This window comes from Leucopleurus acutus (assembly GCF_964270905.1).
Source record: "Leucopleurus acutus genome assembly, chromosome: 3".
NCBI lineage: Eukaryota > Metazoa > Chordata > Mammalia > Artiodactyla > Delphinidae > Leucopleurus > Leucopleurus acutus.
This window is the reverse complement of record NC_139145.1, coordinates 139,228,776-139,241,656: the sequence shown is the minus strand read 5'-3', so window position 1 is coordinate 139,241,656 and position 12,881 is coordinate 139,228,776. Positions and strand designations below refer to the sequence as shown.

At 37.5% G+C, this 12,881-nt stretch overlaps 1 pseudogene across 1 annotated transcript; it reads right to left on the bottom strand.

Annotated features, from left to right (window-relative positions):
• Positions 1 to 5,955: 5,955 nt before the first annotated feature.
• On the bottom strand, positions 5,956 to 6,470 carry LOC309958774 (gamma-aminobutyric acid receptor-associated protein-like; annotated as a pseudogene). Its single transcript has one exon. The product of its transcript is annotated as a gamma-aminobutyric acid receptor-associated protein-like (transcript).
• Between the last annotated feature and the right edge of the window lie 6,411 nt (positions 6,471 to 12,881).

Genomic DNA, 12,881 nt, shown 5'->3' with positions numbered 1-12,881 from the left:
GAAAACACCATCCTTCTTTCTTTCCTCCTCCACAAGTTCAGGGGATCTCTATTCTTGAGGGGCGTTTTCCTATCCTTTATGGACACTCTCATCCATATATTTCTCCAAAACACATTGTCTTAATCTGCAGATCTTCCTTTATATGCTTTAAATTCACTTAGGACATAGATTTTCAGAAAACAAAAGCCAGAAATATCCACAGTTTATTTCTGCTTTCTGTTCCTGCTACCACCCCTGTTGTTGTTCAAAACTTGACACTCTCCTTAAATTGAGCAAGGGAGAGAGAGAAAATGATAATGTAGTATAGTATGTATAATTTTAATATAGTATGTATAATTTAGTAGCTCTGTAGTAGGATGACAATATAGTCCCCAAATATATCCCAATCCTGTTCCCCAGAATCTGTGAATGTTACCTTATACAGGAAAAAGCATTTTGCAGATGTGATTAAGTTAAGGATCTTGAGTTTGGGGACTGTTTGTTACACAGCAGTGTGTAACCAAGATAGAAGTTAATATCTAAAAAGGTAGATACTGATGTAAGAATAACCTAAATCATGGGCAGTGGCTTTGGGAGTGGTCAGTAAGGACACTGTTGGTGGGGGCTTGAAGTGCAGGGAGAAGAGTGCTATTGCAAGCTGGAGGGATTTGTGTTATATATTTGGTGGAGCAATTGGTGAGACTGTCACTAGCTATAAGCTGGAAGATGTGAAAAGGACCTAATAAATCTGTGGTCTGAATAAGGTGATTTTCAGGCAGAATGTTAAAAGTATAATGTACATTTTTAAGCTGTCTTTGATAAAGTATTTCAAAAGAGAGATGTACTAAGTAAGGAAGGAAATGTTCAACTTTTGAGCAGAATTTAGAAGAATTATTTACACAACAGGATTTACTGGGTTGGAAAATAAAACTGTTTTCACTCTCAGGATTTCCAGTTGGCAAAAGGTTTTCAAAGTTGGGAAAGGCCTCAGTGCAAATATCAAGTACAGAGTGCTGACAGTAAAATGTGACTTCAGGGTAATAATCAAGTCAAGTCAAGCTATAAGATCCCTTTTTGAGGCTTGAGGAATATTTATGATGGTGCTTCATAGTCCTCTCAGCTATACAAAAGACATATAAGAATCTTAAGGTTATGCCTCTTATAGTCTCTATGTCAAACAAAAGCACTCTTAAGACTTAAGGAAAAAAGAATAGATACATGAATATGTATAACTGAATCACTTTGCTATACACCTGAAACTAACCCAGCATTGTTAATCAACTATACTCCAATATAAAATAAACATTAAAAAAAAAGACTTAAGGGAATCATTCTATAGCACTCAGGGTAGACAGAGTCTTTTTCTAAGAGATTTATTATGGCTTTTGTCTAATGGACTGGATTATAATTTGATAATCTGGAAACCCATGAAGCTTTTAAAGGAATTATATCAGTTTGGACTGAAAGAGACAGAGACATTCAAAGAAAAAAAAAAAATCTCTGAGCTCTTTTTCTTTTCTATAGGTCAGAAATATTGGCTGAGAAAACTATTCACATGCTAACGCTGGCCTTTCTTATGGAAAATGAAAGATGTCTCAGAAGGCAGAGCCAGTACCCCAGAGGGTGGAACAAATAGCTGCAGAAAACCACTCCCAGAGAGCAGAACTTGGTCCTAATGAACATAATTCCTTTGTTTCCAGAACAATGAAAAGGGCTGGATTTCAGAATTTCTATGGATCAGTGACTGCTATGTGCCTCTCATCACCTCAGCCCTCATTTTTGAGTAAAATATTCTACTGTGGTTCATTTGTCCCTGTCTTACCCTCAATATAGAATATGGGTGATAGATAGATTTAGTTCACAGATCTTCATTAAGGGAGAGCTGCACCCGAAAAGTCTCATACATTACTGGAAGCTGATTTCAGTTATGAGATTCTGGACACTAAGCCTTGAGCATAATGCCATTAAGGAATGAGGTTTAGGAGGTATTACAGGAGAGGGAAGTTAAGTATATTTTACAAGTGGGAAAGACATGAACATCACTGGAAACCAGAGGGTGAACTGTGATAGACTATTACCTTTTTTTAATTGAGACATAACTGACATATAGCATTATATTAGTTTCAGGTGTACAACATAATGATTTGATATTTGTATATATTGTGAAATGATCACCACAATAAGTGTGGTTAACATCCATCACCACACATAGTTATAATTTTTTTCTTGTGATGAACACTATTAAGATTTACTCTCTTAGCAAGTTTCAAATATACAATACAGTATTATTAACTATAGTCACCATGCTGTACATTATACCCCCCCCCAGGACTTATTTATTTTATAACTGGAAGTATGTACCTTTTGACCATCTTTACCCATTTCCCCCACCCTACACTCCTGCCTTTGGCAACCACTAACCTGTTCTCTGTATCTATGAGTTCAGTTTTTTTGTTCATTGGTTTGTTTTAGATTTCACATATAAGTGTGATGTTATTTGTAGTCCTCTGCCTGACTTATTTAACTTAGCATAATGCCTTCAAGATCCACCCATGTTGTCACAAATGGCAGGATTTCCTTACTTTTTATGGCTGGATAATATTGCACTATATATATATATATATATATATATATATATATATATATATATAGTATATATCACATCTTCTTTTATCCTATTCATTTTTCAGTGGAACTTAGTTGTTTTCCTGTCTTGGCTATTGTGAATACTGCTGCAGTGAGCATGGGGGTGCATATATTTTTTTGAGTTGGTGTTTTTGTTTCCTTCAAATTAATATCCAGAGTGGAGTTGCTGGATCATATAGTAGTTCTTTTAAAATTTTTTTTGAGAAACATCCATAGTGTTTTCCATAAGGTCTGTACCAGTTTACATTCCCACCAACAGTGCACAAGGGTTTTCTCTTCCCCACATTCCCTGGTATACATTCTTAAGTGTTCCTTATCAAGAACTGTGAAAAATATGAGACAAATTAGCCTGCCACCATATCACGGATGCTGGTAGAGGCAGACGAGTCCTGGATTAAAGCTAAAAGATAGGTTATTACTCTCAACAATAGTTTGTGGCCAGAGGATTATCATTTTTGTGCTAGTTGCACACATCTGAATTCTCACAAGATAACAGAGATCCATATTACACTTGCACATACAGCAGATTGTGTTACAAGAGAATGACTCCAAGCTAATGGAACCCAAATCTTTTATCATGGGCAGTAAACCTGCTTGCTGTTGCTCTGGAGGAAGACAGTAATTTCATTATACTGGCCTTTTGCTCAGAAGAAGACATATCTGTCTTCCAAGGCTATTCATTATACAGCTGTCTGTGAAAAGGTAGTTCAATACAAAGGCAGCTAGTTAGTGCCTCTGCTCAAAAGAAGTGCAGAAATGCAAGAGACCCATGGGGAATTGTCTTTCAGAAAATACTTCCAGTTATTAGCAGAGATTTCTGTTTGTTTCACAACTGGATATATTCCTTTTCATTGTAAAGATTTAATGTCAGTTCAGTTCAAGGATTGTGTCCTTCCCTGATGCACTGCAGGCTCAAATCTGCCCTCCTCCACTCTTGGAGTAAGGGGGCAGGTTCTGGCTCAAAGAAATCTCATCTTTTTCCCTTCTATGCACTCACTCCCTACTTTTGGGGGCAAGGTGGATAAATAGGGGACTTAGGTATCAGTGAGAGAGGGATGCCTCTGGCTTCACTCTGGTATTGATTGGTCTCATTTTCTCCTAGTATTTTCTGTTGACATGATGTTTGAAGACATATGGGCATATTTTCCTCAGCTTGCTCCAGACTCCTTCCCTCTTCAAAGGATAGCCCTGACTCCCTTTGACAAGTCAAAGGTATAAAATCACCAATCTTTCTCTGGTATGAACATCTATTCACTTGACGTCTACGACCTCTTGAGCAGCAATGCAGCTCATGCCCACCACTAACCTTCATGCACCTTTACATGTAGCATCAAGAACACTTGCTATCCTCTCCTGAACCCTTAAAGAACTGCAGAGAACTGGGTCAGGAGTAAGGTTGCCCCATCTTCTTCCAGGCATATTTCACCATGGCCCCTTGAAGACCATAATGATATCAAGCTTTTCAACTCTCCTCAAATCCATCAACTCAAATTCAACATCGATCAAGTTGTTTCTTTCACTAATACCTTTATTCTTTGTCTTCAGTGTGAAAAAGGATCACCTATGACATTTGTTAAAATTCAGATTTCCAGCTCCCAAGCATAGAGATTTTGTTTCAAGCGTTTGAATGTTTAACAAGCTTTTCACATGATTCTGATCATGATTTTGATACATTGGTCTCTCTGTTTCCCATCTCTTATCAGAATAAGTAGTATTCTTCAAAACAGTGCAAATACTGTGGAAACAGTGTAATATATTGGAAAAAACATTGGCTTTGCAGTCAGCTAGATGTGTATTCAGATCCTGTTCTGTTAGTTATTAAAACTTTCTTCTTTTTGAAAGGAAATAGATCTTTGGTGACATCTAAGAGAAACTAATTGGTGCATGTGCCATAAAATATGATAAGCAGGAATGTCTAGTTTTCTGTAAAGGGTGAGATAGTATTTTCAGCTTTTCAGTAGATATTTCAGCAGGCAATATGATCTCTGTCACAGCTACTCAACTCTGCTGCTGTAGCATAAAAACAGCCATAGAGGGGCTTCCCTGGTGGCACAGTGGTTGAGAGTCCGCCTGCCGATGCAGGGGACACGGGTTCGTGCCCCGGTCCGGGGAGGTCCCGCATGCCGCGGAGCATCTGGGCCCGTGAGCCGTGGCCACTGGGCCTGCGTGTCCGGAGCCTGTGTTCTGCAACGGGAGAGGGCACCACAGTGAGAGGCCTGCGTACCACAAAAAAAAAACAACAAAAAAAACAGCCATAGACAAGAAGTGAGCAAATGAGAGGGGCTGTGTTCCAATGAAACTTTATTGACAAAATCAGAGGCCGGCCAGTGTTGGTTGTGGTTTATTGTCCCCTCTATAGAACATGAAAGTGATAAAATCAAACTTGTGAATGTGTAAATTATGAACCATAATTTGGTGATCAATTTTATAATTGTAAATCAGTTTTCCAGAAAGAAAGAAAATTTAAAAAGGACTTGATTCTGGGGTCACATTATGGAGGAATTCACCACCACTGGGCCAGATTTTGCATCTCTAATTGTTATTAATTGGAAGACCTTCTTTATGATGGAGTGTCACCTGTCTTTAAGGGGAGATTTGTAGTAGAGCGGATTATTTGTCCATTCTTTACTTTAGTCACATAATTAATTTATAAATCCATACTCTTTGGCATGTAACTTTCTTTGCTTGCCTATAGTTGGTAGAGCAGACTTACTCAGTTTTTTTTTTTTTTTAATGTCAATCTTTGGTCAGTGGGGTATTAGCAACTGTGACACAAAGAGAAATTTGTAAAGCTGTAGCATAATTGGCCCTGTACTTTAGAACACACACACACGATGAGGACACACTTAGGCTAGCCTTCTGATTCCATGAGGAGGCTATCAAACATGTGAGGCAGAACCGTCCTACTGAACCTAGCTGCCTTCAGAAGCATGAGTGAGTCCAGTTATGACCAGTAGAACCATCCAAACAAGCCCAGCTTAGACAACCTTCAACAACATGCAGCTAAGTGAGAACAAGTGGTTCAGTGTTTCAAGCCAGTTTCATTTCAATAATTTGAAATTTTTTTTTGGTGCTTTCCTCTTTATTGATGTGCCTTCTACCTTCCTCCCACAGTTTCAGTCCCTTCCATTTACCCCCCAAAAAGAAGGTAGTGAAAAGGGATTGTTGGGGTTCTGAGCCCCTTGGGCAGTTAGAAAGGGAACAGAAAGCAAAACAATCACTGGATGTGACAGAGATTGACAATCAAGAAGTCTAAAGCAGAATGGGAAAGGTGGTAGAGAAAGGGGAAGAAAGGAGAAAGGAAAGGTACTAGAGGACATCTCCCTCAGTAATCCTCTTGTTAAGAGGGGTTGGAGGAGAGTCTCAAACATTATGAAGTGCAGGTCCTGAGGAAGAGAGTCGGTGTTTGAGCCTCAAGGAGGAGTAGGTCAAGGAAGGGGGCCCCCTCTCTCTTTGTAGAATGGGACCACCTCACCTTAGAGGCAGCAACTTCACAGGCCGTAGACACTTTCATCACTGTAGGCAATGTACAGAAAGAAGTCTTCTTCATGGTGTTCCTGGTAGGGCTGACCCATAGTGGCACTGGTGGGTGGAATGACATTGTTGACAAAGAAAAACAAGGCATCCTCAGCTCAGAGATGAATTTGCTTCCCGATCAAGAAGTAGAACTGACCAACTGTATGATCAGAAGGCACCAGGTATATCTTTTTGTCCAGGTCTCCTATCCGAACTTTGGGAGCCTTTTCTACTATCACCGGGACCCAGTCCGGGTATTTCTTTCAGATTTTCTAGTCCTCAGAACCACGCTTCTCTAACGGATACTCCTCTTTATACACGAAGTTCATCCTCCCAGGAACTGGGCTGGACCGGGCTGCGCTGAGAGAACCCGGGGTGGGGACCGGGAAGAGAGGGCAGGTGGTGGCGACCTCAGTAATTCGAATTTTTTTGTTTGTTTTTTGAAGTGGTCTTTCTCCAGATAGGATTTAATTTTCTTTAGGTAGACGAGTATGAACACATCACCTTGTTCCATGAGAGACTGGGTTTTGGGCTGTTAGGGCTGATCTATTTCAGGTTTGTTCTTTAATTTTAATTAATTAATTAGTTAATTTAAAAAAATTTTTTCACACATACACACTGTATTTTATTTTTACAAGAGATAAACTGACACCAAGCATTGTAAATGGATGATCACAACAATAATTTGAATTTTTTCACAAATTTTTATATGATTCTGATATGTTATATATTGGGTCCTCTATTTTTCCTCATTGAGTTTTGGGATTGTTTTTAACACAACATTATTTTGATCAGAATTAACTGATAAAGGGGTAATGTCATATGTATTTCACAGACATAGACAGACAGTCAGACAGACAGACACAGACACTCCAATACAGGTCTACTGGCTTAGAATTTCCATGAAAATTTTCTTTTATTTCTTTAATATTGTTTTTCCAGTCTCCATTGCTGGTTTCAGAAAATGATGCTAGAGCCATAGGCAAGAACCAAATGAAATGGTATGTGCCAATTTATAATTTAGTAGCCGTAAGAAGCCACTAAAGGATTCTAAGCAAAGGTATCTCATGTTTATGTTGTGCTTTAAATTTTTAATATTATCAATCAGATATACGGAAGTGCAATTTTATTTTCCATAAAATAATTATTTTTGATTTTAGCCCCAAATCTGCTAATAGAGAGAAAAATAAAAATAACTTACAAACTCAACCGTGCCAAGCAACCTAGTTTCTTCCACTTTAGAACTTAGTCTCTTTCAGGTTAGCTAGGTAAATCAAAGGCTCTCCACCTACTCTATTTTACGTACTCCCACGTCACCCTTCTTTTTCACCTCTCTTTGGTGGATATCTGAGCATTTAAAAAAAACTTGTAAGAGTGGGATAAGAGGGGCCTCTGTTCCATGAGCTGCCCTCTCGATTCTTTCTGGTCTCCCTTATTGATGTACCCATTCCCTTCTGTCTGTAGCATCGGCTACTATGGCCCATTGTCATCCCACAGTTTCCAGTCAAAAGGGGACTAAATACTTTCCCAGTATGAATTACATGTGTCTTCAGATCTCCAGACCACTTATTAGCACTTTAAAATGCAAACAGGAGCTTGTGAACCTATTCCATTTACATTCACACCATGGGGAACTGGAGTCAAAGGTTATCTTGGGTCCATTCTCTCTGATTAAATACACCGCGTGCTGGAGGTGCTCTTTGAGGTGGTGTCTTTCCAAAGTTCAAACATAAAGGGAAATACAAACTTCTGCTTTCAGCAAGGTTTGAAAATTATTAAGGATGCAGAATCTAGGATAATGCTTCTCAAATTTCAATATGCATAGGAATCACCAAGCAATCTTTTTAAGATGCAGATTCTTATATAGTAGGTCTGGACTGCAGCCCTCCAAATCTGTATGTGAACAAGCTTCCAGGTAATTCCAGCGTTGCCAGTCCATGAACTGCACTGTGAGAAATGGAATCACATTAAATTCCAGAGCATTTGGAAACTGATTGGAAGGCAGAGTTAATGTCAAGGGAAAACTTTGAGATAGCTTACCATCCTTTAAACTGGCCTTGCCAACTGTTTAGAGTGTTATAACTTTCTTCCCCAGCAATTCCAAAACCCTGCAAATTTATGTTTGATATAACCTTCATCACCATGTATTGAAATTATTTTCTGTTCCCCTCAACTCTCTGAAACAACTCTCTGTGCCTAATTCTTTTGGCACTGCTTTTGCCCGATCCAGTGGAACACCGAATATTCTCAAGAAATGTATGATGAATGACCTGTGTTCTCAGTTTAGGTGTGCAAAATATGCCAATATCTTTACCAAACCTCTGAGTGTTATAAGTAGAAAAAAAATCTACATCAGCTTGTTTCCTTTCATTTGTAATGTAGAGGAACAGCCTAGCCAATTGAACTTTCTGGTTGCTGGATTTTAAAACAATATAAAAGAAACATATACATAATATGCAAAACTGAAAAGACTATTGTTATTTCACCGTCCTCCTCTCCACTCTCATCCTGTACCCCTTGCCTCAGAATATTCATTGGCTAAGTGCTGAAGAGCAAAAACTAAAATATTATCATCTATGATCGAATTTTGTTACAGCACATATTTATGAGAATGTAATTCATCTCAAAAGTCTACATAATTACTGTTTCTCTTAACTAATTTAAAAAAGTATAATATAATGGAAAAATTTGGAATCTACACTGGTCCTAGAAATACAGCCTTTTTCTAAATATAAAATTAATTATTACATTCTAAGCTTTCTGTTCAGCGTTCAAACAACCAGTTGGTGAGGTACAAGTCAAATGAGAGAAGAGGAACTGGTCCAACTATCAAAAATGCATTTCTAAGGTAAAATTTGCAACAGAACATGTTTAGATCAGGGTTCTAATCTATCAATCATTATTATCATTAAACTATTATTTTCCAACTTTATATAAGCTCCCTTTGGCTCCCTGAATGCTACAGTTGATTTTAAGCTCTAATCCAAAGTGAAATGTAGCATTCTTTTTACTTTATGTAGAAACATCAGTGACTTTCAAATTATCCAAGAAAAGACAAATTATCAATAATCAAACTTGTTTGAATAATTTTTAAGTGATTCCAGGCAATATATATTTACTAATGTATAGAACATGGGAAGTTTTAGCTTCAAATTATGAACTTGCAAAAAGTTTGTAAAGGACTGAATATAAAAGGGGAGTTATAGAAAATATTTCACCTTAATTATAGGTTTAAATGCCACAAATGCTATAATAATACTTTTTACTTTTTTTAATTTATAAGCAACCAAACCACTTTATAAACATTAAGCCAAATATCTCTTTAAAGTAAGACTTCTTTTTTTCTCCCTGAGTATCATTTATAGACTGATAAAAATGAAGTGAAAAGTAAATGTTTTCCTGTAGACAGGAAAAGTACCCTCCATGCTAGAGCAGTTCTGAAAATGGTAACCACAATTCCTCCCATTTTTTTGCTTTTTCCTCCCTATAACTGTTAATTATAATAAAGCATACTGAAAAGTTTTTCTTGAATGATAGCTCTGGTCTGCTCTTATGTTTTTATTAATATTTTTACTTTATTTCATTTATTATTATGAGGATGAAACAATTTGGGGATTTCTTTTTCCACTACTCAATGTTTTTTTCAGCAACAGATTGTTTTCTCTTATTTGACAGTATTCTGAAAACCACCTACTCATTCATGTTTGATGTGGTCAGACCTCTGTGGTGAACTAAAGACCATCATTACTGTTGTTTAGTGTTTACATTTTGTTTAGCAGGGGTTTCATATTAGTGGCTACTCTGAGAGATGTATCTCAGATAATTATGGCAGAAAAGCAGCAAAGGAAAGGCTGAATGAAGCAACCCTAGGCTGGAATTCTCAATCTTGCCTTCAAGTGAACAAATATGTTTTCATTACATTCCCCTCTTTTTCCACAGTATCTCTTAAATAAAGAACTTTTTCTTTTTACAGTAGACCAAAAAAAATGTATGCATTTAGTCTTTATAGATTTTACTTTTATTGATTTTGCATGTTGTGAAAATAGTTTCACTGAATACTTAATTATTCTTAGATTCTACTTGTTTGCAGTTTCCCTTCGTTTACTTATTTTAAAAAATATTTTATGTAGACAAAGGTGCTGTGGCTATGTCCTCAGATCCTCAGACAGTTCTCCCATTAAAGTTATCTATTCTGTTTGTGACATGATAGCTTAGCAGGACTCAGTAGGCCATTAGGAAAATAAGCAAATTCTTATCTGGAAGTCATTAGCTAGAATCACTCATTCTCTTGCCTGGAAGTTGGTTCTTTGCACATCCTGAAAAAATATTTTGATAGAGAATTAAGTGCTGGTGAAAGGTGAGTATATGGCAGAGGGACTGGAATGGGTAGGAGACTAAAACCACGTTTGTCTGTGTGATCACTGAGGGGCATTAACAAAGACAAGGTCAGTGACCAGCTGCTGGCATTGTCATAGTTCACTGCTTAAGTTCTGACATAGAAATAACAGATTCATAGCCAATCCATTCTACTGCACTGAAGGGTCTTCTAATCCACGTGAGTAATAGATAGCTTTAGGTAACAGAGTTTTAATCCACAGTTCTTGATGATGATCCGTGGAGATTATACAGAACAGCAAATTAAAACTGTTAGCCATTCGGAATCCAGTGGGTCATCTAAACCCAAGACATTAGCTAAAGGTTACACTCCCAGCTCCAATTTCAATTTCAAGGAAATATCCTGATCCAAAATCATGAATAGATTCCCTCAGCCAGATTCCCCCGCTGAAGTCCACAGTGAATAAATGAGCCGAGTTTGAGAGAATCTTCTTAGCAGGAGTTAAAATATGCTTTTCTTTGGAAAATCATGTCATATTTGTAACGTAGAAGCATTTGCCCATGAGAAAATTAATCTCTTTTATAATTAAATTGTGATATAAATACCCATTCATACCCATATATCCAAGTGTGTGGTTCTTTTGTTTAGCTATCATACATAGAGTAAACATGAAGTAAAGCTAGATCTGTCTCTCAATTCTAAGTCAGCACATCACTCCTGGTATTTGCTGACCAAGTTTAGAAACTGAGTAACATCATAATATAAATTGTTTAGTGATTCATTGGGTTGCAAAGGCATCGTATTTTAGAACTATATTATTTCATTTATGTCAAGGAGGACTGATTAAGAGTCTGGGGCCATTTAGTCGATGGGTCCAGTGCTCTGTGGTGGTTTCCTGGAACATGAATGATCTATGAGCACACTGTTGAGTGGTGAACTTCCACCAGCCCCCCACAGAGATTCTGTCCCAGTGCCCAGACTGTGCTGAGCTCCAGGGGGAAGATACATAGAGTCGGAGCCAGCCATTTCGCTGGCTGATCGTTCCCCCACATCTCCAAGATATGAAAAGACAAGTGAAAGGGGACAGTTTTAGAGGACCTTTCACTCCACTTCCTGACAATGTCCTGGAACATGCATCATCACTGACCTTAACTATCCTCTTAGGGAAAAGGCCAGAGAGTAGGGGTTTACGATAATTTGTGTTCAGTCTTGTGGATCAGAAAAATCAATAATATTGTGTCCTTCAGATAAAATCAATTTCATTGAAATTAAATTACAGAAAACTTAATAAGATTGTGCTGGTTACTTATAAATGCACTCTAAATATTACTGCTAATGCACACAGCATTAAAGGGAAAAATTATTCTCACAGATCAGAAAACAAGATTATAAATCTGAGTTTGAGATTCCCTAAGTTAAGAACATATCTTTGAGTGCACATTGTCTATGCAAAAAATGTTCTGGCTTTACATATGATAAAACGAAGTTTTCTTATTGTTTTTTAAAGAGTAAGATCAAAAGAAAAGCAGAGAAAACCCTGTAGATATTGTAGATGTCTAGAGCAGGACTCTAGGCTGAATGTCTGTATAAATAATCTGGCAATATACTTGTGAATATAGAACTTATTTAGTAAGCTGCCGAAAGAATCCATAAATTTTCTAAAATTGCTTAGTTTAAATTTGGTAGTGTCATAGAGCTTTTGAGTGAATGTGGCTCAATCTGCTTTCCTGATAACTCAAAATATACACAGTTCATAATAGTATGTCTATGTAGTAATGATGACATAGTTTAGTATCATCATTTTGACAAGCATCAGGGGGGACAAATCACTAAATTATCAATGAAGAGAAAATCATCACTGTGCTATAGCCAAATCGTGTTCGGGCAAAATATTTTAAGACCTGAGCCCAGATGATGAGTTTTGTGGAAAGACGGATAACTATGGATATTGGACTTGGGAGAAAAGTGAGCATATCTTTAGTTTATAACACAGTATTAAGGAATTTCTCATCTGACTTCTTGCCGAACTGAACTGGCTACTTAAATGCACCCATGGGATGGAATGAGGTAATGGTAAAAGCCTTTGAAATCCCCCAAACTGTCCTCATTTAAAGAAACAGAGACCCTGATTTCAACCTAACCATTTCTAAAATACTGAGGGAATAGGTGTGGTATGTTATATGGAGGTTTTTATTTTCCTGCAGCAAGTGTCAGGTTTTCGAGATTCCTGAGTTAGGAAAAAAAGTCCAGAATTTAGTGTCAAGACATAGTGAGGGGTAGAAACAAAAGGTGACTTAGCCACCCGCTCCCTCATAATCCTATGCAGACTAAAATTTGGTGGTCAAACAAACCAGAGCTGAACTCTATTATGGCCACACTAAAGACACAAGGAAAATCAGTTGGT